Source organism: Neofelis nebulosa, chromosome X (genome assembly GCF_028018385.1).
Source record: "Neofelis nebulosa isolate mNeoNeb1 chromosome X, mNeoNeb1.pri, whole genome shotgun sequence".
Taxonomy (NCBI): domain Eukaryota; kingdom Metazoa; phylum Chordata; class Mammalia; order Carnivora; family Felidae; genus Neofelis; species Neofelis nebulosa.
In genome coordinates, this window is record NC_080800.1 from 44,337,323 (window position 1) to 44,364,110 (window position 26,788).

Here is a 26,788-nt window from a genome sequence, read left to right on the forward strand (position 1 = left end):
ATAGGGAAGTTGGGGCAGGAGCCAGAGAAATGTTTGATTTTAGACATGAATTTGTTTCACATGCTATCAAATTATGTAGATAGACATGCCCAGCAAGCAGCTCAATGTCTGGGCCACAGCACTAGAAAGAGGTTAGGGCAGGGTATGGATATGTGGTCATTATTCTGAGAGGAGGCAGCTGACATGCTTCATTGGCTATGACTGCCCATGGTAAATGTGTGCAAAGGAAAGACCATGGATAGCAGGTCCCTGTAGAACAGCTAGAGTTTAGGTCGGAGAAGAAGACATGCTAATCAAAGAGACAAAACAATAAAAATGTCATTTTCTTTTTTTTAATTTTTTAAATGTTTTTTAAATTTATTTTTGATATATATAGAGAGAATGCGTGAGTGCAAGCAGGGAGGGGCAGAGAGAGAGGGAAATACAGAATGCAAAGGAGGCTCCAGGCTCTGAGCTATCAGCACAGAGCCCAACATGGGGCTTGAACCGAGGAACTGTGAGATCATGGTCTGAGCTTAAGTCAGATGCCTAACCGACTGAGCCACCCAGGTGCCCCGTCATTTTCAATGATATTGGTAATATATATTTTTAAACTAAGTGTCAGTAAAATTTCAGGGAAATGGGCATTCTTGTACATTCCTGGGTGGGAAGGGATATGTGTATACATTTGCTAGAAAGAAATGTGCCATATCAAGAGACATCAAAATGTTCCTATTGTGCTTGCTTCAGCCAACATACATGAAAATTGGAATGATGCAGAGATTAGCATGGCTCCTGCAAAGGCTGACATGCAAATTTATGAAGCACTCCATTTTTTCTCCTCTGGAATTAGACAGTATTAATGGTTGTGCAACCTTGTGAATATACTAAAAGCCACTGAATTACACACTTGAAGGTAATGCATTTTATGGTATGTGAATTATATCTGTTTTAAAAAATGTTCCTACCCTTTGATACAGTCTTTCCACTCCTAAGATTCTACCCTAAGAGAGAAATTAGAGATGCACACATTGATTTATGTACATGAAGTGTCATCTACTGCAGAGTTATTTATAAAGGTAAAAACAAGAATATCCTAACTGTCCAACATTTAGGAAGAGTTAAGGGAGGTATTGTACATCTACATGAAGGAAAAATAATCTGCCATTAAAAACCATGTTTCTCAAGACTACTTAATGATCCTGGAAAAGGCTCACAATATAATGGCAAGTGAAAGAAAAAGCATCCAAACCTGTACATAGTATCAGCCCATTTCAAAAAATATATATGGATGTACATATATATTCATATACAAGCCTACACATATTATAGGGCTGAATGCCAATACATCAATATCTTACCAGCAGGTGTTTGTCTCTATGTGGCAGAATTAAGGGTCATTCTTATTTTTTATACCTTTAAAAAATTTCAAAGCTTTCTATACTACACATGTATTAGAGCTGAATGAGAAAAAGTTTTCAAAGAAAAAAGACACCATTCTACATGGGCATATCATTTACCCTGAAAATCATCTGATGCAACTGTCTGATACATTCCTAAGTTAGGAATATGCAATACTCATAATACTTGTATAATTGTAATGCTTGTATACTTAACTATTTCAAACATCTGTATTTTGCCCTCAGATAAATCAGCCTAGAGCCCACCAACCTAACAAAATGCTTCCCCAACAAATGCTTTGCTCTTTGGTGGTGGATTCCTCTGTCTATTGTACTAATTAAAAAAACCTCCATCTGACAGTTTTTTTTTACCACAATATTAGCAATGGGAGCTGTTCTTTGCTGTCAGAGGTGGCCAGGGCTGGAAGAACAAGGGGCAAGTTAAAGGAAACCAGGCAAAGGAAAAGAAAGGTCAAGTCAAAGTCAGCATCAAGGCTGTGCCCAGTGGATTGAAAAAAATTGCTACTCAAGGCCTTGTTGGCTATAGTTTTTTCCCAAGTGCCTCATGAACTTGGTGGGACAAAATTGCATGGAGAGGGGACAAGCCACAGGAAAATCTGGTGGGGGTGTGTGGCAGTAAGTACCATCTGTAAAGCCATCTGATTGCTAATATTTGTACACCACATTCGCAGTTCACACAGAACTTTCATAGACACCATTCCATTTAATTCTTAAAACAACTTTATAAACTCCACTTCAGGAAAGAAGAAACTCAGGTTCAGAGGTGAAATAAATCACAGAAGGCTTGAACTGAAGTTCTTTGCCTCCAAATTCCTGTGTTTTTTCCCTGAACAGTGGTTCTCAAAGTTTGTTATATAGATCAGCATCAGCATCACCAGAGAACTTGTTAGAAACGAAACTCTGTGGCCCTACTCTGGAACTTCTGGATCATAAACTCTGGGAGTGGGGCCCAGCAATCTGAATTTTAACAAGCCCTCCAAGTGATTCTGATGCATACCCAAGTTTGAGAGCTATTGCTTTAAAGAATGCTACCATATATTTTTTAAAACAGATTTTTAAATGGCTTCTTTAAAATACTGGCTGCTGATGCTTTGACTTAAGTGGGTTTTTGTCTTCCAGGGCAGGCTGGGAGACTCTCTTCAACTGTCAGTGGCTGTATACACAATATAGGGGGCTGCCTGAATAGAATGCGGGCTCCAGGGGTGGGTGGGAACATACTACTTCATGTTGAGGAAGGTCCCAGAACCAAGAGGGCAATCCCCTGCTCACATCTTCCCTGTTTGAAGGGGATATGAGCTGGGGAGCAGCCGCCATATATTTATCTCCTCTTCTGAAGTTTCACTTCATAAAAGCTTTCACATGGTTCCACAATGTCCTGCATGAGCCCCTGGGAAATTTCCTGATCTGATGTCTTTACAATTACAAACCTCTTGTTGACCAAGCTTTTCATTTCTTTGGTTTTCATTTTTTTTTTACAGGATTTTCAAACAACAATTTAGAAAAAAAAATGCAGCAATTGAAACAAAATTATTTTCTTTCTGGGTAACATGAACTCCCCTACTCATGCCTCCCCAACCCATTCCCTATCCAATTTCCTCACTGCAGGTAACTGTTCTCTCTCTCATTCTCTGTCTGTCTCTCTCTGTCATACATACATACACTCATGCACTCAATCATACACATTCCTTTCCGTTGGGATGGAGAATAAACAGATCAGGTATTTTTTTAAAAAATTGGACTTGACTTAAACCGGATTTTAAATTTTGTCAGGGTAATGTTTGTAAAATTGAAACAAAACTCATACATAAATATAGATTTATTCTGAAAATGCTAAAGCTAAAAGAATCGTGGAATTAAAATTATAAAGTATTCAAAATTCTAGCAATGAACAGAATTTGTTGTTATTCCCTTTTCTTCATAGGTACTCTCACTAAATTCATTCATTCATTCATTCATTCATTGGTTAGTTATTGAGAGCCAAGCAAGCACTATTCTGGGGTGCTGGGGACAAAGCAATGAACAAAACAGACAAGATCTCAGTCCTCATGGAGTTCAACTCAAAAAATATGAAATATATGTCAGGTCGTGGTAAATGCTCTGAAGACAGAGAAAGCAGGGTAAAGATGGACTGACTGACAGGAGTGTGTGGGGGCCAATGCTATTTCAGAGAGTGTGGTCAGTGAAGGCCTCTGTTGGGAGGTGATACTTGAGCAGTGGCCTAAGTCAGGGAAGTAGTGAGGCACATAAGAATGTGCCTGGGCAGAAGGATCAGCAAAGGTGATGGTCCTGAGATAGGATCACTTTGCCATCGTCCAAGAACAGCAGGAAAGTCAACATGGCTGGAATGGAATGAGCAAGACAAAGAAGGGGAGGAAATGAGGTTGAGGAAGGAGCCTGGGGCCAGGTGAGTGGCTCATTCTAAGGACTCTGGATTTAATTTTAAGAGTGATGGAAATAAACCCTGTTTCTACTATGTGTCTAGTGGGGGCCAAATAGTCTAAAAGCCTGCACTATGATCCTTGCCTTCAAGAGGCTTTCAATCCAGGGTGCCTGGGTGGCTCAGTCAGTTAAACGTCTGACTAGATTTCGGCTCAGGTCATGATCTCATGGTTCCGTGAGTTCAAGCCCTGCTTCTGGCTCCAAACTGCCAACCGCTTGGGATTCTCTTTCTCTCTCTCTGCGCCTCCCCAACTTGCACTCTCTCACACTCTTTCTCTCTCTCAAAAATAAACAAATAAACATTAAAAAAAGAGAAGCTTTCAATTCATCCATTTGAGGAAACAAGCCAGAATTACAGGAGACTTGAGAAGGGGTGGGGATTCTTGATTCCTCACCTATACTTGGTCCTAATCTTAAGGAGCCACCTTTAGTAGAAAATAATTCCAAAGGAGAAAGAGGCTTGCCTCCTATGCCAATTTGAGAAGATTCTCCCACTTCATAATTTGGGCATTTTAATCTCAAAAACACAATGTTTACTATGTGTTCCAAATATTAAAACATTTTATACTCATAACAACCCTACGAGGCAGGCACTACTATTGTCATCCTCATTTTACAGAGGGGAATATCAGCAGCTCAGAGAGGCTGAGTAACTTGCTCAAGATCACAGAACTAAAAAGTTAGTATTGAAACCCAGGGAGTCTGGCTCCAGAGCCCACATTTGTAACCACTATTCTCACCTGCCTTGCCTACAGATAGAGACAAAAGGATGGGGAGGGGAGGATGATGAATCTAAAGTTGAGAATTAAAGGGGAAGTCTCTCAAATGTCTCAGGTGACCAAGAAGAGTGCTGGAGGTGTAAGGAGACCTGGGGAAAAGACCCTGAACTAGCCATGGGGGGAGAGCTAGAGGAGCAGGCTGCAGGATATTGCATCCATGTTGGGAGTCTGCAAGGAGTGTGAATACACAGTGTTCAGGTAGGAGGGCTTTGACATTGGAGATATTTCCTGTGGGACACTGAGATACCATGGGACTTTGGGGGATCCTGACCTTCCCAGTATAGAATACATAATGTCTAATAACCTGCAGGCAGAGAAATCTACATAAAGGACGTCATGCTTGAGGTTTGGTCTTGAAGGAAGTGTAGGGATTGACCCAGATGAAAGGCACTTCTGTAGAAGAAATAGCATGTGAAAATTATGGAAACGTGTGGGAAAAATGGCGTTCTGAGGATAGGATGTGAGAGGAGGGGTGGTGAGAGGTAAGGCTTGAGAAGCAGGCTGGGCCAGAACATGGAAGAACTAAGTTGCCATGTTAATGAGTTTGGACTTTCCCCACAGGCACTGGAGGGCCAGTGTAAGATTTTAAGCACGATGGTGGCAGGACCAGATTTACATTTTGGAAGATGTTATCAGTTGACGTTTCATAGGGAGAAAAGGGGCAGGTGGGCCACTCAGGAAATAAATGTTACAGTCCAAGTTATCTGTAATTCAGGGATAGAGTGGAGAGGTATATCTGAGAATTATCTTGTCTGGGAGGTAGAACCAATAAATCTTGGTGCCTGATTGGACAGATGTGAGGAGTAAAGAGGAGAGAGTCCAGAATGTCTCCCAGATTTCTCACTTCAGTAAATTATTCAGCCTGTCACCAATACCAGAAGAGTGGAGAGAGAAATCAATCCAATTTTGGACAAGTTGATTTTTAGTTATTTCTTTTTTTTTTTTTTTAATTTTTTTTTCAACGTTTTTTATTTATTTTTGGGACAGAGAGAGACAAAGCATGAACGGGGGAGGGGCAGAGAGAGAGGGAGACACAGAATCCGAAACAGGCTCCAGGCTCCGAGCTGTCAGCACAGAGCCCGACGCGGGGCTCGAACTCACGGACCGCGAGATCGTGACCTGGCTGAAGTCGGCCGCTTAACCGACTGCGCCACCCAGGCGCCCCTAGTTATTTCTTTTTTTAAAGCAATACTCACAGAAGGCAAACCATTCAAACAGTACAAAGGCATATACAATAAAAAATGAGTCTCCCACACTCCTGGGGAAACCACTATTAACAGCTTCTTATTTATCCCTGGGTAGCAGTATGGTACAATAGTATTAAAAGCGTATGCTCTATAACCAGACTGGATCTGAATGCATCATTGCTAGCTGTATGGGTGCTTGGGGATAGTTATTTAATATCTGTGCCTCGGTAACATCATCTGTAAAATCGGAATTATAATAATAGAGCACAAAAAGCATACTAGAATGCTGTTCAGAAACTTGATGCTTTTGCTAAACAATATATCATGGAGATAATTTCATATCTGTATGTGCTTTTTCACATATTTTAAATAACTGCATAGTATTTCAGCATGCAAATTTTGTTCAGTTTATTTTACTCTTGCCCAATTAATGAATATTGACATTGTTTCTTTTTTGCTATTACCAATAATGCTGCAGTGAATATCTCTGTACATCTTCACATACACAGATGATTATATCTGTTAGATAATTCCACTACAATTATGGTTCACAGAATATGCGAATATTTGTGATAAAGTCTCCTGAAATCCAAAGAGGTTATGCTAATTTGCACTTCCACCAAGAATGCTTTTCAATGCATTGAATTGCTTTACAGCAATGCTTTTCAAATTTTCATGTACAAACGGGGCGCCTGGGTGGCGCAGATGGTTAAGCGTCCGACTTCAGCTGGGTCACGATCTCGCGGTCCCTGAGTTCGAGCCCCGCGTCAGGCTCTGGGCTGATGGCTCGGAGCCTGGAGCCTGTTTCCGATTCTGTGTCTCCCTCTCTCTCTGCCCCTCCCCCGTTCATGCTCTGTCTCTCTCTGTCCCAAAAATAAATAAAAAAAAAACGTTGAAAAAAAATTTTTTTTAAAATAAAAAAAAAATTTTCATGTACAAACAAATTGCTTGGGGAGCTCATTAAAATGCAGATTCTGATTTAGTAGATCTGGCTTGGGACTGTGTTTCTAACAAACTCTGTGTTGATACAGATACTGCTGGTCCAAGGATCACAGTTTAAGTAACAAGGTAGATAGCAAGGTGTGAGAGTGCATTTCTCTGCATGCTTGCCAAAAAAATAGTGTATGCTAAACGCTCTGATTTTTGCCACTGAGATAGGTGAAGGTTGTATCTTAAGGTAAGAGTTGTTGCTTAAATAAATATTCATTTCTTTAATTATGAGTTTTGTTGAGCATCTTTCCATTTATTTTTATAAGCCGACTTTCTTTTTCTGTGGACTGCCTGTTTAGGTCCTTTTTTCTCATTTATAATGGTTTGCTGGTTTTTTCCTTAGTGATTCTCAATCTGAAGAGCTCTTTATATATAAAGCCTTTGCCCATACCAGATGCAAAACATTCTTCTCAGTTTTTTGTCTTCAGATACTGTTTATGTATTTTTGCAGTGCTGTACATTCTTTTATGTAGTCGAATTTAACAATGTTCCCCTTTTTGGCTTCCTCTGTGTCTTGTTTAGAAAGACCTTTAATATTTCAAGATAAAATCATATATTAAAAATCATGTACTAAGATATGTCTTTGGATCAATTTCTAGACCCAATTATGGTCCACTGATCTGTCTACTCATGTGCCAGTTGTAATTAAACTGTTTTAATTACTGTAGTTTTATATATGTTCCAAAAGGACTGGTCCCTTTCTCCCTTATTACTTTTCTTTTTCAGACCTTTCCTGACTAATCTTACAGATGTATATTTCCATATGTACTTTGGAATCATGGGCATGTTGGATTAGGGCATGTTGGATTAGGATGTGTCTGGGAGACAGTTTTGTGGAGACATGTAATACGCGGTTGAATCTGGAATATGGGAGTGTGGTCTTCTCTGGATACAGATATCTGACAGTTATCAGCGGTACCTGAAGTCTCTTGAGAAAAGTTCATAGAATGAGAAAGAGGGTCTGAGATAGAACTTTAGGTTAGTGGTTCTCAGGGTCCAGTACTCAGACCAATAGCACCAGCCCTACCTGAGAACTTCTTGGGCCCTGATTGGATCAGAAACTGTATGGGGAGGAGGGCAGCAATATGATCTTTAAACCCTCCAGAGAATTCTAATGCACACTGAAATTTGAGGACCACTGTTTTAGGGTATACCAGTAGTTAGGAGACAGATTAAGGAAAAAGAGCTGAAAATAAGCAGTAGGAAGAAAACCAGAAGAGAGAGATGTTTAAAAATCAAAGAGAAGAAATTTCCAAAAAGAGGTATTCAACCAGGCTAATATTTATTAAGCAACAAATACTTCCAAAGAGCTCTATACATATCATCTCATTTACTCATATGACTCCATAAGGCTACAGAAATCTTCCAGATGAAGAAATTGTGATTAGGTAAATTGCTAAAGGTTGGCCAGTTGGTAAATGATTTGGCACCAGTGCTATTATATACTAATGGCTACGTTCTTTCCTCTATACTACACTGCTGAAAAACTCAATTGGAAAATTGCCAACTGGAAAAGAAGGAAAGATGCCCTTCATCTTTTTTCAATCTTGAAGACACTAATTCATCTTGGAACTACACAGAGAAGAGGGTTATGGTAGTGGAAGAAGCCAGAATGCATTGAGGAAATGGGAGGGGGATAAAGGGAGACAAGTAATATAAGAATACTTTTCAAGAGCCTAAGCAGCTGAGATGTGAAGGGAAAGACACTGGTAGTTGGAGGAGGATGAAGGTTAAGGGCACGTGATGTTTTTAGGAGTGAGTGCCTACCTAAAGATACATGTAATTGAGACTAGTTTATATTGGGAATAGCATTCTGTGGGTCTAAAACAATCTTTGGTCTTGATCTACCTATGCTGTTCAACTGCCAGTTGAATCTCTACATATCTGATCAATCACCTCAAAGTAAATAGAAAACCGAAAAAAACAAACAAACATTGACACCAAGCCCAACTCTTCCTAATTTATCTTTTTTAAAAAATATCTTGTTTATTTGTTTGCTTTAAATCTTTAAAGGTCTGACTGGCTCAAACCTCGTAACCAGTTTACATCTCCTCTCCTTTAGCCTGTGTATTCAATCAGTCACTAAGTCCTGGCTTTGAAATGTCTCCCCCATTAACTCTTCCTGTCTATTCCTACTGTCACTACTCTATACAAGCAATCACACCACGTGGCCTCCTTACATACAAACCAACCCACACCAATCTTCCAAAAACACCAATTTCATTCTTATTCACCTACTCACAATCCTGCAATAGTTGCCTCTGCATACTAGGTAAAGTTTGCTTTTCTGGGCTTTCTATAGATTGCCCAAATTTTCCTCTTACTGATTCCCTACATAAATCTTACGTTGGATGGGCTTCCTTAATAGTCCCCAAACCTACATTTCTCTCTATCTTCTCTTTATGCCTTCCCACATACCATTTAGGAATTTGGCCAAGCTCCCCCTCTTTTTGTTTTTGTTTTGTTTTAGTTTTAGTGTTTTTTTTGTTTGTTTTCTGGTTTTTTGTTTGTTTTTACAAGCTCCTTGTGGTGTTCTTCCAGCGTTCACAATCACTTGTTGCTGGTTATCACTCATTTTGACAATCATCTATTTCCTTACTCAACCATTTTACCTATACATGTCTCATCTCCCTCCCCTAGAGTTCAGGGCTAGAGCATACTTCTTTTTTTTCTTAATTTTTAATAGTTATTTATTTTTAAGAGAGAGAGACAGAATGTGAGTGGGGGAGTGGCAGAGAGAGAGAGGGAGACAGAATCTGAAGCAAGCTCCAGGCTCTGAGCTGTCAGCACAGAGCCGGAGGCAGGGCTGGAACTCATGAGCTGTGAGATCATGACCTGAGCCCAAGTTGGATGCTTAACTGACTGAGCCACCCAGGCACTCCTAGAGTATACTTTTGCTATGATCACCACCACATTGTTTAACATATTGCTAAGTACGTGCTAAATACTCACACTCAAAAATATTTATTAAATCAGTGAAATTGTATCATGGGAACTTGCTATTTAAAGAGATATTTGGTGAGTTACTGTGTAGAAAATGTCTATTTCTTTTTAACTTTCAAATGCCATATTAAAAGCAATATACATTCACTGGCAATGTACCTGGTATCAGGTATTGTTCTAGGCATTTTCTCATGAAGTACCTGTTTAATCTTTACCAGATCCCCATCAGGTGGGAATTACATCCCTGAATTACCCATAATGACAAGACTACATGATGGTTAGAGGCTTGCCTAGTATTTCCACTATTTTCACTGAGTACTCAGAGTTTATACTTAAAACCCCCAAGTCCATTGCTCTATTCTTCATAACACAGATTCCTTTCTTTCTATTTTTATTTTTTAAACACGGTCCCATGGTTCTTGTTGTTGAATATTGTTGAATTATAAACAATATTTTTCTAGAGTCTTGGTGTAAGAAAAATTCTAATTAACAAAATAGGTAAATAATGAATATATATACATCTCGTTTAGTGTCTAATTACAGTTCCTATGAATAATGAGAGAAAGTACTTTTGTGTCCCCAAAGTAAACCCGTGCCACAATGCAAAGGGAGATGAGATGCAGCAGGGTGCTGTATTAACATTCATAATTATGCATCTTATGTTCCAAAAATGAATTGTTGTTTGACAGCAAGGGAAAATGACAATAATAAAAATTATGGCAAAAGCACATAAGGTTAATCAACATATAATCAACTCACGAATTTGCACATTTTAGATGTTTTCTTTTATTGGTGTTTATGATTTATTATTTAGAAACACCGTAAACTAATCTACCAGAATATATTTCCCTATTAAAGATGCCTGAAATGAAAACATGCACACATAAAGTGAATTAATTTTTTATGACACATAGTAGATATATCACTTAAGGGAGATTTTGTTCCACAAATGCAATAACCTACACATAATGAGGTGTCAACTTCTTCAGTGATACTTAGTCTAAAACACACACACATACACACACAAACACACACTTTGGGGCAATTTAAACCTATTGGGGACAAAAGACTAGATTAAAAACTTTTTTCTTTTCAGTATCTCCTAATGCGTGCTTTATTAAACAGAGAACACCCCAAAGAAACAGGAGGAATGCAGAATACAAATGACAACATTTTCCCATGGACTGAGACTGACCCAGCTTCAGGTCAGAAAAGAAGATGCCTTCACCTGTCAGATGACTACTGAATATCTTAAGAAACCAACAGCCATCAGTTTAGTTGCACAGACCCACACCTAGAACTTTAACTCTCACCCTATCCAAGAGCTAATTAACTCAGTTTATTCTCCTTTTGAAACTAGCAAGCATTCCAGGTCAAGGCAAAGCTAAATCCTGGGTGACCGAGAAACACTCCATTATCCTCTCAGGCCAGTTTACACTTGATTTTTCTCTGGGCTTTACTGGGATGCAAGGTTACAGCTGAGGATAATACTCACAGGGTGAGGCAAGGGAGAAAGCATGCACAGCCTAAGGATTTGTAAAGTCATACAAAGATTTCTTGAAGATCTCAACTAAAATATTCAATTTAAGGCCTCTGAAGGTATTACTGAGACAGAAGCAAAGTAGGTAGGTAGGCAGAAACCAACGGAGGTGTTTAGAGAGCAAACTATATCCAGAGTCAGACAGACCTGGTTATAAGATAGTATATGTGCTAGTCACCTCATTTATTTGTCCCTCAATCTCTTCATCTGTACGATGGGGGTACGCTCATCCCAATACCTCATAAGAGAGCTGTGATGATTAAATGACACTATGTACTTGAGAGCTGCTAGCACTGTATCTGATCCATAGTGAGTGCTGGGATAGAAGGACAGAAACTAACATTTAAAGCATGTTTATTAAATCTGAAAGGAATCATATTTCTGCTTCAACCTCTTCAAACTTAGGTGAGAAGGCTCCTTGGTGGGACCTTATCACCTGACTCCAAATTCCTAAAGAGAACGCCATTCTTCCCTTACTAGTATTAACATTTTAAGCCAACTACTCAGGAAAGGAGTAATACAGCACTATCCTATGGAACTATGGAACTATGATAGTCCCAATGACTGGAACTCATAAAAGCTCAGCAATGTTGATACAGGGAAAATTGATGGGTTCTGGAGTCACACAGAGACTGGATTTGAGTCCCAGCTCTGATGCTTATTAGTTATTTGGCATTAGACAACTAACACATCCAATCTGAGCCTTGGTTTCCTCAGATGATACAGACTTTGTAGAACTGTGGTGAGAATGTAAGTTGCTATCACTATTATATTCTCATGATCACACAGGGTCTCAGGCCAAGCAAACTAATCAGATCCTGTGATATAATACACAAGCAACACAAAGCTACTTTCCATGTACAGCTGTGACAAACCAATGGCAATTGCAAGTGACTACCCTGATAAGCAACTTGGAGGGGAGAAAAAAATTATTTTTACTGTGGCATGAAAAGGGGCCTCTAGAAATTCTTCTTTGGGGGGATTCATCATAATAGTGATCCTGAATCACATATAAGAGATCAGTAATACTCCTTATCACTTCATGAGTGTCCTCTCCCACTCAACCTTAAACTTTCCTTTATCAAGCACCAAGCTTCTTCCAAGAAGTACAGAGTAGCAAGTAGCAAAGAATCTCACACACACACACACAAACACTCACAGAGAGAGAGAGAGAGAGAGAGAGAGAGAGAGAGAGAGAGGAAGGGAGAGAGGGACAGAGGGAGGGATAGGGAGAGAAGGAAGGATTGTCACAAGAAAAAAATCCTACTCTCATACAAAATTCATGCACCAAAACTAGTTTTTAATTTTTATTCAAAATTTATTCCATTCTGTTGGAAGGGCCATGGGTACTTTAAGAAATGTATTCCTGAAGTGCAAAGTGGGTCAGCTTCAGGTAAGTAACTTTCACTGTATGTAAATTTACATCAAACAAATTTTATGACTGAGAAAAAGAGAAGGGCAGGTGATGTTCTACTCCTTCCCTTAGAGAGAAAACCTACACTGTATAACTTCTCAAAGACTATTCAAAGGCATACATTAGCTGTATACTTAACAAAATTGAAGGATATACTGCACCCTCATCACAGGGGAAAATAAGAAAGAATATATCTTTGTATTAGGAGCCAGAGACATAATCATTTTTAGCTGAATAAGCATTCTAGAATGGCCAACCAATGCTTTCCCTTTGATTAGTTGGAAAGCAATCAATGCACTCTTGCTAGATTGGAGATTTCACTCAAAATAGAAACTGGCCTGAAGTCCAGAAAGCTGGCAGTTCAGAGGCAAATACCCAGAAAGGATCTTGACACTTGAACTAAGATCCAGGTTTGGCATACTCATCAGGACCTAAGTTTAAGACTAGAGCTTGAAGAAGCTGTTAAGTAATAAGAGCTGGCAAAACATACTGACCATCTTTAGGATTCATATGTTTCTTTCATCAGCTAAAAGAAACACCTTTGGTACTTGACGTTTGTTTAGGTTAGCTGTTTTTAATAATGACATTAGATTTTTAAGAAGACTATTTTGGGGAGGTGTAGTTTTAGGTTTACAGCAAAATTAAGAGAAAGGTACAGAGATTTCCCATATATCCCCGGTCTCCACACATGCATAACCTCCCCCCGTTATCCACATCCCCCTAGAGCGTGGTACATTTTTTACAATTGATGAACCTACATGGATACATCATAATTAACCAAAGTCCATAGTTTACACTATGGTTCACTCTTAGTGTTGTATGTTCTATAGGTTTGAACAAATGTGTAATGCCATGTATCCACCATCAGAGTATCATACAGAATAGTGTGATATTCTACCCTAGAAATCCTCTGTGGTCTGCCTTTTCATCCTTCCCTCCCTTCTAACTAACCCCTGGCAATCATTGATATTTTTACTATCTCCATTTTCTTTTGCCTTTTCCAGAATGTGATATAGATGGAATCATACAATAATGAGACTTTTCAGATCAGCTTCTTTCATTTAGTAATATGTATTTAAGTTTCATGGCTTGACTGTTTATTTCTTTTTTTAAAAAAATTTTTTTAACGTTTATTTATTTTTGAGACAGAGAGAGACAGAGCATGAATGGGGAGGGTCAGAGAGAGGGAGACACAGAATCGGAAACAGGCTCCAGGCTCCGAGCTGTCAGCACAGAGCCTGACGCGGGGCTCGAACTCATGGACTGCGAGATCGTGACCTGAGCCAAAGTCGGCAGCTCAACCGACTGAGCCACCCAGGCGCCCCTTGACTGCTTATTTCTATTTAATACCGAATAATATTCCATTGCCTGGATATACTATGGTTTATTTATCCATTTACCTACTGAAGGACATCTTGGTTGTTTCCAAGTTTTGGAAAATATAAATAAAGCTGCTATAAACACCCATGTGCATGTTTTTGTATGGACATACATTTTCAACCCCTTTGGGTAAATACCAAGGAGTGCAATTGCTGTATCATTTAGTAAGAGTATATTTAGTTCTGTAAGAAACCGCCAAACTGTCTTGCAAAGTGGCTGTACCACGTTGTGTTCTCACCAGCACAATGAATGAGTTCCTGTTGTTCCACATCCTTGCCAACATTTGGTATTGTCAGTGTTCCAGATTTTGGCTGTTCTAGTAAGTGTGTAATTATATCTCACTGTTGTTTTAATTTGCATTTCCCTGATGACATATGACATGGAGTTGTCTGTTCAGGTCTTTGGCCCATTTCTTAATCAGTTTTTTTTTTTTAATTTTTTTTATTCTTACGTTTCTTTATTTTTGAGAGGCAGAGAGAGACAGAGCATGAGTGGGGGAGGGGCAGAGAGAGGGGGAGACACAGAATCCGAAGATGGCTCCAGGCTCTGAGCTGTCAGCACAGAGTCTGACGTGGGGCTCGAACCCACAGATCGTGAGATTATGACCTGAGCCGAAGTCGGACGCTTAACCGACTGAGCCACCCAGGTGCCCCTATTTTTTTTTATTATTGTGTTTTAAGAATTCTTTGTATATTTGGAATAACAGTCCTTTATCAGATGTATTTTTTGAAAATATATTCTTCTAGTCTGTGGCTTGTCTTCTCATTGTCTTGACAATGTCTTTCACAGGGCAGAAATTTTTTATTTTAATGAAGTCCACCTTATTAATTATTTCTCTCATGGATCATGCCTTTGGTGCTGTATCTAAAAAGTCACTATACCCAAGGTTATCTAAGTTTTCCTATGTTATATATTAGGAGTTTTATACTTTTACATTTAGGTCTATGATCCATTTTGAGTCAATTTTTGTGAATGGTGTAGGGTCTATGTCTATATTTTTTTTAGTTTTATTTTTGTAAGATATTTGATTTTTAATAAAGACATTTATTCAAGCTAGATATTTATTTAATTTTGAATTATTAAAGATATATGTAATTAAGGTTTATAAATATCAAGATGAGGGATTATAATTGAGACTTCTGCTTCTATGAAAATGAAGTAAATTTTTCCCTATTCCTCCCACTAAGTACAACTAAAAGCTTTGGATATTACATGTAAAACAAACATAAGAAGACTTTCATCTGGTTTCCTCTAATACCATTCATTTGGAGAAAATATTTGCAAAACACATGTATGACAAAGGACTATTATCTAGAATATATAAAAGATATTTAAAACTCAAGAGTAAAAAATAATCCAATTAGACGAGTCTTGATGTAATGAAGAAGACTTCTACTACATTAAGAAAGCAGACTGGCTAGAAACTCAGTAGTAAGTTCCTTTTTTTTTTTTTTTTTTTTTTTTTTTTTTTTGCCTTATGTAGCCAGGTTTGAAACTGAGGAGCAACAACCTGGAAATGCTAATGGACACAGATAAAATAAGTCCCAACAGAAGTTTCCTCTCCCTATCCAGAGAACCAGGGAAGGGGTAGCCTAATAAGAAAGAGAAAAATTTAGACAATAATTGCTCTTCTCCAGCCAAACACCACAGAAAAACTGTGGCCTCATCTCCACTCATGCCAAAGGCTGAGTGGGGAGCTTAGACCTCTGCCCTGTCCTGGTCTTTTCTAACATCACCATGGCCAAGATGGTGGCAGAAGAGGCTAGATATGAAGACAAGACTTTAATCCATGCTGGGTGGTAACAAAACCTCCTCTACTCACATTGTCAATGGAGACCATGTGAGGAGCATGGGCATGTACCCCCACCTTGTGGTAATAAGGAACCACTCCCTCTCCATACTGAGGTGGTGTCAGACGAGACTTAATGGACAGTCAGAACTTCTACCACTGCCTAGCTGTAAGGAGGCCACATCCTTCTGTGTCAAGGGAAGCCTCAGTGGATATAGCAAGGAAACATCCTACCCCTCCCAGTAAGGGAGGTATCAGTGGAGACTGATTAGCAGGAAAAGGGAGCCTCCTTCCTTGTTATTAATAAATGCCAAATAGGGAACCTAGACTTCTACCTCCATGTGGCAGTAATGAGGCAGCAAACCCCCTTTCCCTGCCAGAGTGGTGTTAGAGGAAACCAGAAAATAGAAATTTTAAGTATGATTCAAAGTTTCATAATATAATACTCAAAATTTCTAGATTTCAATTGAAAATCACTCATCATACTAATAACAAGGAGGATCTCAAACTACAAGAAAAAAGAGCATCAGAGGAGACCATTATCAAGATAATAGAAATGTTAGAATCATATGACAAAGGAGCCATCATAAAAAAAAAACATTTCAATGACCAATTACAGATATACATGAAACAAATAAAAAAGTATAAATTTTAAGCCAAGAAGTAGCAAGCCTTGGCAAATAAACAGAAGATATAAATAAGAATCAAATAGGTTTTTAGAATTTAAAAATATAATATGAAAAAAACCCTAAGTAAACAGTCTACAGCAAGATGGACAGGACATAAGCATCAGTGGATCTAAAGACAGAACAACAAAAATTACCCAATAAGAAAAACAGAAAGAAATTAGACTGAAAAAATAAAGAGAGACCCAGGGACCTGTGGGGCTATAATGAAAGATCTAACATTTACAGCACTGGTGTCCCAGAAGGAGAGAAGAAAGTAGGACAAAAAGAAAATATTTGAACAAACAATGCATAAAACTCCCTCAAATTTGGCAAAAGACATAAACCTGCAAATTCAGCAAGCTAAACAAACTCCAATAGGATAAACTCAAAGAAATTCAATACCAAGACACATCTTAGCCAAATGTCTGAAAGCTATAGATGAAGTCTTGGAAGGAGAGAGAGAAAGAGTGAGAGAGATGATACCTTTCCTGTATAGGAAAGGTAATTTGAAAGGCATGATTTCTCATCATGAATCAATGCAAGCAGAAGGAAGTGGCACAAAATTTTCAACTGCTGGAAGAAGAGAACTGTAAACTCAGAATCCTATATCCAGGGAAAATATCCTTCAGGAATGAAGGGGAAATAAAGACATTCTCAAATAAAGGAAACTAAGGTAATTCATCACTGGCAGATGTACTCTTTTTAGAATAAGCTTCCTTTAGAGTGGCTAAAGGAAGTTCTCTAAAGAGGAAATGACAAAATAAGAAATCTTGGAATACCTGAAAGGAAGAACCGACTTGGAAAAGTGTGGGTGTGCGTGCACACACACACACACTAGACTTCTTTCTCTTCAGTTTTTTAAATTATGTGTGATGGTGGAAACAAACATTATAACAATGTCTTATATGGTTCTAAATGTATATATTTGAGTAAATATTGAAGACAGTTTTATTATAAGTGAAGGAGAATAAATGGATATAAAGAAAGATAAATTTTCTATACTTAACCAAAACTAATAAAATGACAATACCAATAAACTTAAATAGGTTATGTATAAATAACATAATACCTAAAAGCAATCACCAAAAATCTATATGAAGAGATATATCTAAAAACTATAGATAAATAAAAATTTAATTCTAATCCGTTTAAGTAACCTAGAGTAAGGTATGAAAAAAGAAAACAGAGAAACGAAAGACAAAAAGTACAAAGAGAAAACAAAATGAAACGTTAGATAAAATCCTAACATATCTGTAATTACGCCAAATGTGAATGGTCTAAATACATCAATTAAAAGATGGAGACTGGGGGCGCCTGGGTGGCGCAGTCGGTTGAGCGTCCGACTTCAGCCAGGTCACGATCTCGCGGTCCGTGAGTTCGAGCCCCGCGTCAAGCTCTGGGCTGATGGCTCGGAGCCTGGAGCCTGTTTCCGATTCTGTGTCTCCCTCTCTCTCTGTCCCTCCCCCATTCATGCTCTGTCTCTCTCTGTCCCAAAAATAAATAAAAAACATTAAAAAAAATAAAAAAAAAAATTTAAAAGATGGAGACTGGCAGGGGCGCCTGGGTGGCTCAGTCGGTTAAGCGTCCGACTTCGGCTCAGGTCACGATCTCGCGGTCCGTGAGTTCGAGCCCCGCGTCGGGCTCTGTGCTGACAGCTCAGAGCCTGAAGCCTGTTTCAGATTCTGTGTCTCCCTCTCTCTGACCCTCCCCCGTTCATGCTCTGTCTCTCTCTGTCTCAAAAATAAATAAACGTTAAAAAAAAAAATTAAAAAAAAAAAAGATGGAGACTGGCAGAATGCATCAAAATACATGACCCAAGTCTATACTGTACAAATAAATTCACTTGAAATAAAATAATATAGGCAGGTTGAAAATAAAAGGATGGAAAATATATCATGTAAATACTAATCAAAACAAGGAAGGAATGGCTATATTAATAGCAGATAATGCAGGTTCCAAGTGAAGAAAATTACTGGAGAAAGAAAGCAACACTGCAAAATGATAAAAGAGTCAATTCACCAGGACAACATAACAATCCTAAATGTGTATATGTCAAACAACAGAACTTCAAAATACATGAACAAAAACTCATAAAACTGGAAGGAGAAATACATAACTCCATAGTTATGCTTGAAGACTTTAACACTCCTCTCTCAACAGTTAATAGAACAATTAGACACAAAACAAGGATATAGAAGATGTCAACATTACCATCAACTACAGTAGGATGCATATTATTTTCAAGTGCCCATGGAACATATGCCAATATAGACTATATCCTGGGCTATAAAGCAAACTTGAACAGATTTAAAATAATTGAAATCATATACAGTATATTCTCTGAACGCAATGAAATCAAACTAGAAATGAATAATAGCAAATAAATAGAAACTAAACAACATAGTTCTAAGTAATCTATGAATAAAAGAGGCACTCTCCAAAGAAATCACAAACTACATTAACTAAATGAAAACAAAAGCACAACATATCAAAATTTGTGAGACACAGTTGAAACAGTGTTGAGGAGAATTTATATCACTAAGTGTTTGTATTTGAAAAGAAGAAAAGGCTCAAATCAGCAATCTAAGTTACGATGGCAAAAAGAAGAAAAAGAAGGGTAAGAGAAACTCAAAGCAAGCAAAAGGCAGGATACAGTAAAGGCAAGACCAAAATCAATAAAATTGAAATTAAAAAATTAGAGAAAACCAATGAGAAAAAGCTGATTCTTTGAAAAAGCTGATGAAATTGAAAAACCTCTAGCAAGATGGATAAAGAAAAAAGAGAAAATGACACAGGGGCTATCACTTATAGACTTTGTGGACATCATAAAGACAACGAGGGAATACTATGAATAATTCTATATGCATAAATTTGATGATTTAGGTGAAATGGACCAATTTCTTGAAAACTACAATCTACCACAGCTTACCCAATATGAAATAAATCATTTGAATACTCCTATAGTTATTAGGGAAATTTAATACATAAATTGAAAATTATCAGAAAAGAAATTCCAAGGTGATATGGTTTTACTGGAGAATTCTATCAAATGACTAAAGAAGAATTAGCACCAATTCTACACATTCTATTCCAGAAAATCAAAAAGGATGGAACACTTCTCAATTCATTTTGTGAAGCTAGTGTTATCCTGATATAGAAACCAAAGATAGTATAAAATATAAAACTACAGACTTCATGAATAATGACATATTTAACTTAAAACTCCTTAACAAAATATCAGAAAATAGAATTTGGCAATATATAAAAAGAGTTATATTGGCCAAGTGGAGTTTATTCCTGTGATATAAAGCTGGTACAACTTTCAAAAATCAAGTCAACATAATACCATATCAACAGGCTAACGAAGAAAACTCATATAATAATACTGATGCAGAAAAGCATTTGACCAAATCCAACATCCTGTCATGATAACAACTCTCAGCATATATGGAATAAAGGGAAATTCCATCAACTTGATAAAGAGCATCTAGAAAAAATCCTATTGTTAACATCATACTTAATAATTAAAGACTGAATGCTTTCCCCCTAACATCAGAAACAAGTAAATGATATCTACTCTTGCGCTCTTATTCAACACAGCACTGGAATTTATAACTAGAATTATAAGGTAAGTAAAAGCAATAAAAACCATTCAGATTGCAAAGGAAGAAATAAACTGTCCCTATTTGCAGATGACATATGTAGAAAATGCCAAGGAATATAAAAACAAATACAAACAAGCCAAAGAAACTCCAATAACTCATAAATTCAGCAAATTTGAAGCACACAAGATCAACACACAAAAAGCAATCACATTTCTATACACTAACAATGAGGATATGGAAAAGAATTTTTAAAAATAGCATTTACAATTGCTGCAAAGTAAAAGAAATACTTAGATGTAAATGTAACAGAACATATATAGGACACTCATGTTGAAAACTGCAACAGTGCTGATAAAACAAAGATCTAAATAGAGAGACACACTGTGTTCATGGATTGGAAGACTCAACATAGTAAAGATGTCAACTCTCTCCAAATTCATATACAGATTTAGTGCAATTCCCATCAAAATATCATCAAGATATTTTGTATGTATAGACACAATTATTCTAGAGAGTCAGAGGAAATAGGAACAAACCAGAAAACCCAGAAATAGACCCAGACAGATATGCCCAACTTATTTCTGACAAAGTTGCAAAAACAATTTGATGGAGGAAAGATAGCCTTTTCAAGAAATGGTGCTGTAACAATTGGACATCTACTGGCCTAAAATTGAACCTCAATATAAGTCTCATACACATAATAAACCCTCAGAATGGATCATACATTTAATGTAAACATAAAACTATATATGTTTTAGAATAAAAAAATAGGAGAAAATCTGTAGAACCTAAGATTATGCAAAGAATTCTTAAACTTGACACCGAAAGCATGACCCATTAAAGGAAACATTGATAAATTGGATTTAGGTTACATCATTCATTCTTTATTAACTGTTATCACAGACTATTACATGCTAGGTGCTGCAACTTTAAAGCTGATTAAGATGCAGTCCCAGCCTTCAGGAAGTTTATATTTTAGCAGGGAAAACAGATACTTAACCTGGTAGTCATGATGACATGTGGTAAGTCCACAGACGAGAGAACCATGAGCAATTCTATGGAAATGAGTAATGGCTTGTAATATACAGTAGGGCCCTTTATCGCTGAGTAGGGGCTTACCAGGTAAAGGAGTGGGAGACTATTCCAAGCAGAGAGAACAGCATCTGTAAGGCCAAGAGTCGTGAAAGGATACTGTGTGCTCAGGGAATGGTTAAGATGTTCAAGAGGTTAAAAGCATGAGATGTGAAAGAGGATATATTTGAGGTAGAATCAAAAGGGTTTTCTAACTGGTTTGATAAAAGTGAGATGGGTAGCTAAGATAAAGGAGGGATCAAGATGCTTCTGTAAGTCCTACTTTAGGGAAGTAGGACTATTCGATGAGATTGGGAACAGGAAATCAAGGGGGGCTCTTATTTTTGGGGTGGGGGGTAATATCAGGACATGATGAGGTTTAGAAGCTGTGTTTCTGCAAAAATGTCCTTTGGACAACTGGAGGTATGCGGTTGGTATTCAGAAAATAGTTCCAGGCTCGAGATGTAAATGTGAGTGGCATCAGTCTTAAGGTAGTTGAAGCCATGGCAGTAAATTATGTTACATATTGAAAAGACAGACTGAGAAGCTGTGTTTGTGTGTGTGTGTGTGTGTGTGTGTGTGTGACAAAAAGAAATTGATGGAAAAAAGTCGAATGTTCTTTTTTGACTACTTGCCAGTCTTCACAAAAGTAGTTTAGATTCCCCTCAATGCATTAACATTTAGAGAACTCTGGATTGAATAAAATAAAGAGATGAAAAGGCTGTAGTTCATCCATTTCTCAGCAATCACTGCCAACTCCTTTCTCCTCTTCAGTCTCAGTATGGCATCTCTGGGGAGGTAAGGATCTGCTGAGGTCAGTAAAGAAAATTCCATAGCTTTCTTTGGTAAATTATAATTGACTACAGAAAGTAATTTGGAAGTCCTCTAGAAGACCTAGCTAAAATACCCCCTGCTACAAATGATGCCATTTCCTCGTATACTCTCCTTAATGGGGGAAAAACAACAGACATCATGTGTACATCACATAATGTGTTTTCTGGTATGGACAGCATGGGAAAGTAGGTTTTTCAGAAAAATTAAAAATACAGTGGCTGATGGGAAGTCTTAGAGTTGACAGCAAAAAAGGAGTGGATAGAGGAGACATGGGACTGTAGAAAAGCAGATTTTTTTTCCTGCCTAAAAGCACTTATTAAACCATGTCTTCCTGTCTTACAAAACAAGTATATAAAAAATCCAACACATAGCTTATTTACTTTGCAAGGCAAAAATCCTTCGTGAACATTCAATTTGTTGTGAAATAAATTAAGTTGAAGTGTTTTTTTTTTTTAACTATCCATGGCAAGTAGCTATTTCTAAGGGGCTGAAAACTTTATCTTCTCTGGATTGAATAATCTTGATTATTTTACAAAGCCTTGACTTAGATGAGTTTTCTTTCATTAATCATTTTATATCACTTCCTGGATTGTTCATCAAACTCTCTGCACTCATCTTTAGCTGTTATGATAGGATCACTTTAATTCTATGATCAAAAACTGTGTTTAAATATTGTTCAAAAAAATCCCTTGAAGAAAATATTTCAGAGAAAAAAAGTGTCAGACAGTGTTACTAAGGAAGATAAACTACCTTGGGATATTAATTAAGTCCAGTTATTGTATTCAAATTAATCTGGTGTCTCCTAACTCCAGTTTAAAAAAACAGCAAAGTAGAAGGAAGGAAAGAAATACAAAAGAGAAAAATAGAAAATATTTCCTGCTTAAGGAAAGAGAGGAAAGAGATTTTTATTTATTTAATGAAGTTACTGTTTTCCTTACAAATTCTGTCTGGTATGGAAGGAGAAAAAAAATGATAGAAGGAAATCTAGAAGCAAGGAGGTTGAAAAAGTAATATCGGAGTTTCTCACTGGTTAGCTCCAATGGCTAAGGCTAGGGAAATAGCTTATCTATGGCCAACATAGTGTGAATTACAGCTAATCGCTGAGAAAGGCAGATTGGGTATTTTGGATACTGAGTGAATACCAAGGATGAGAACATGTTGCCAAAGAGCTTTTTTTATTTTGTTTGCATTAAGATTTGGGGTTGAGTTGATAAAAACCAAGTAAAGGAGTATCGTACCTGGCAGTGGCTTAGCTATTTATTCTTTTTAAAAATTGCTCTAAAATTGCTTGTGGTGTTAACCTCAGCTGTTCTTTTTATTTTAAGATTTTTTTAAGTTTATTTATTTTGAGAGAGAGAGAGAGAGAGAGAGCACAAGTGAGCAGGGGAGGGGCAGAGAGAGGGGTGGGGGAAAGAGAATCCCAAGCAGGCTCTGCAGTGTCAGTGCAGAGCCCCACATGGCACTCAAACTCATGAACTCTGAGATCATGACCTGAGCCGAAATCAAGAGTCAGACATTTAACCGACTGAGCCACCCAGGCACCTCAACCTCAGCTGTTCTAACATTAATATTTATTATTATTTCAAGAGAAAGGGCATAATTTTCTCTTTTCCCAATGCGGTAAAACAGAAAGTTTGACTTGTCTGTAGATATTAAATCTGGAAAAATAAAGAGGAAAGACAGCTGTTACCTCTTAAGATGCTAAATCTCAATTATCTTATCTATATGCTCTCATTTCATCCCTAGAACCCACTGAAAAGATGAGAGAGCTGCCTCAGAGATATTAAGGAACAGTTTTAACCTGTCAGCCTACTACTTGGATTACATTGGTGTTCTAAGTTTTCTTCCCAAGGTGTCATTCATTCATTCATCAGCTGTATATTCATCAAATGATATATTCCAGGCTCTGGAGTCATGCCATGAAATTAATGGTGAACAGCAAAAGGTTCTATCTTTAGGGAGGTTTACCTGTTCTTGACCAACTTGCCAAATTAGTCTTCTCTAGTCTGTTGGCCTCCCAGTCCACATTCTGTCACCTGCCTAATCAATGGGATTCTCAAATTTATATCCTTGTGGTCAGTGCAAATATGATTCACTCAACAGAAGGAAAACAAAATGTTCAACCAGACTTTTCTCTTACACAATCAACCAAATTAATGTAGGAAAAAGCTATTAGGTCATATCCAGTCCATCCCTTTGGGAACTGAGTAAAACCGCTCCTTGTATTATGCCACATTATTTCTCAACTACATTGTCTTGCCTAATTGTAAATAATTATAAATGACTCAGTGGCAGGGTTTCCACTATTTCCTCTCAAAGGTTAGCCCACAATCCAGAAATTTTCAGTGTCAAGATGGTTTATCTGATAGCCTAAATAGCCCTTGTCTTGATTTATGCTCTCATCTGCTCTGATCCCAGTCTATACAATTCTTCATTTGTTGTTATATTTATACCCTTGAAATATAGCTACATGGCTATCATACCCTATTTCCTCCCATCTCTAAGAATCCATTGGGTGACTCATGATAACTTTGGCAGAGGAAACTCTGCATCTCTACCACAACTTCTAGCCACCTCAGTATTCCCTACCCTATGCAGAGAAAATCAATACATACTCTGTAGAAACCGTACTTTGAATTTTGAATTTTCATCCTTTCCTGGGTGAGCAATTTACAGTACGATATTTTTCATAATACTGGGCAGGGGCGGTGAGAAGCAATTCCCAATCGGCCATGCGATCATGAGGATATACAACTGATACACTTACAAACATTCTGTTTTTTCACTTTCAGTATTCAATAAATTATAAGCTACTCAATACTTTATTGTAAAATAGGTCTGATGTTAGATGATTTTGCCAACCTGTAGCCTAATGCAACTGTTCTGAGCATGTTTAAGGTAGGCTGGGATAAGTTATGATGTTTGGTATGATAGGTGTATTAAATGCATTTTCGACTTACGATGGGTTTATCAGAACATAGCCCATCATAAGTCAAGGAAGGTCTGTAATTTCTTACAGTCCTAGGGTCAGATCTTCCAGGTTTCTGCCCATAAGCTGCGCAGTTCTGTGAGTGTCCAGAGACCACAGATTACGTTGAACTACCTCCTCTGTCATCTCTATTCTTCTATTCCTCTAGGGTACAGAAGCACCTCTTTAACCATTTTTTTCCAACTACATTTTTTGAGCACAGAACAGATCCAATTTCTCTAAAAACCATCTTAGAATATTTTGTTGACTCTGAGTACAGAGTTCATTTATTTACTCACATATCCAACTTTTATTGGAAACCAGCACACACCATGTACAAGTCACTAGGTATACCATGTGAATCTGATATATTCTTCTTCTTCAAGGAATCTGCAGTCTAATAAAGGAGATAAATAAATCCTTCTCTTCATCTTCAACTTATACCCCAGCCCCTTTTCTAAAAAATACTATTTTCATATATAATTCCTTACCTCCCATTTACCCTTTATTGAAATTGTGCCTCTGCCCCTAATGTTTTTTTTTTAATGTTTATTTATTTTGGAGAGAGAAGAGAGACAGAGTGTGAGCAGGGGAGGGGCAGAGAAAGGGGCAGACACAGAATCCAAAGAAGGCTCCAGGTTCAGAGCTGTCAGCAAAGAGACAAATACAAGGCTCAAACACACAAACTGTGAGATCCTGACCTGAGCTGAAGTCAGATGTTTAACCGACTGAGCCACCCAGGTACCCCACCCCTACCTAGTATTTTAATGAAGCCTCTTCTGCCAAGGTGAAATAATCTAATTAGCAAACCCAATAGCCTCTCTTCAATATTCATACAACCTGAACGCAAGAGAATTTAACAGTATTGATCAATGGCCTGTTCCTTCTTGAAGTCTTCCCCCTGCCCTTGGTTTCCATGACACCACTATCCCATATGTCTCCTCCTATATCTCTTATTGCTCTTTATTTCTCTTAATTTATACTCCCTTTCTCCTCTCACACTCAGCTGATGACTTCCCTTCTGTTTGGTTAAAAAAGAGAAGCACTGAGAACATCCCCATCTCACACACACACACACACACACACACACACATATATATATAATCCTTTTTTTAAAAAAGTCAAAGTTCACTCCCCTACTTCTGCTCTGACCTCCCGAAGGACCTTATTGCTAAAATTATCCCTTTTTAAAAAAAAGTTTATTTATTTTGAGACAGAAAGAGAGATAGAGAACAAGCAGGGGAGGGGCAGTGAGAGAGAAAGAAAGAGAGAATCCCAAGAAGGCTCCCCACTGACAGTTGGCTTGAACACATGAACCGTGAGATCATGACCTGGGCCAAAACCAAGAGTTGGAGGCTCAACTGATAGAGCTACCTAGGTGCCCCATCCCTTTTTTTCTATACCATCAACTTCTCCCTCACAACTAGATTATCCCATTAGCAGTCACATAATTAATATACATTATTTAAAAGAAAATATCACTTTCTTGATCCCAATTGCCTTCCAGCTAATACTCTACTTTTCTTTACCCCGTAACAACTAAACACCTAAAACGAGTTACTGTCTTCATGTCTTCACTTCTCATTCTTTAACGAAACAATCCGTTCAGGATTTTGTCTCCAGCATTTTATTGTCAAGGTTACTAATGACCTCCATGTTGCCAAAATCAATAGTCAATTCTCAGAATTAATGTCTCATCAACATTTGACACAGTTGACTACTCCTGTTTCTTTAATCAGTTTCTTCACTTGGACTGTGGGATACCACTCTCTTAGTTTTCC

The 26,788-nt window shown here is 37.8% G+C and overlaps 1 protein-coding gene and 1 pseudogene across 1 annotated transcript in view; one reads left to right on the forward strand and one right to left on the reverse strand.

Moving 5' to 3' along the window:
• The window catches only part of SHROOM4 (shroom family member 4), a 278,831-nt gene that overhangs the window by 54,883 nt on the left and 197,160 nt on the right, over positions 1 to 26,788 (reverse strand). The gene's annotated exons all lie outside the window — the stretch shown is intronic.
• LOC131503298 (U6 spliceosomal RNA) lies at positions 719 to 818 on the forward strand (annotated as a pseudogene).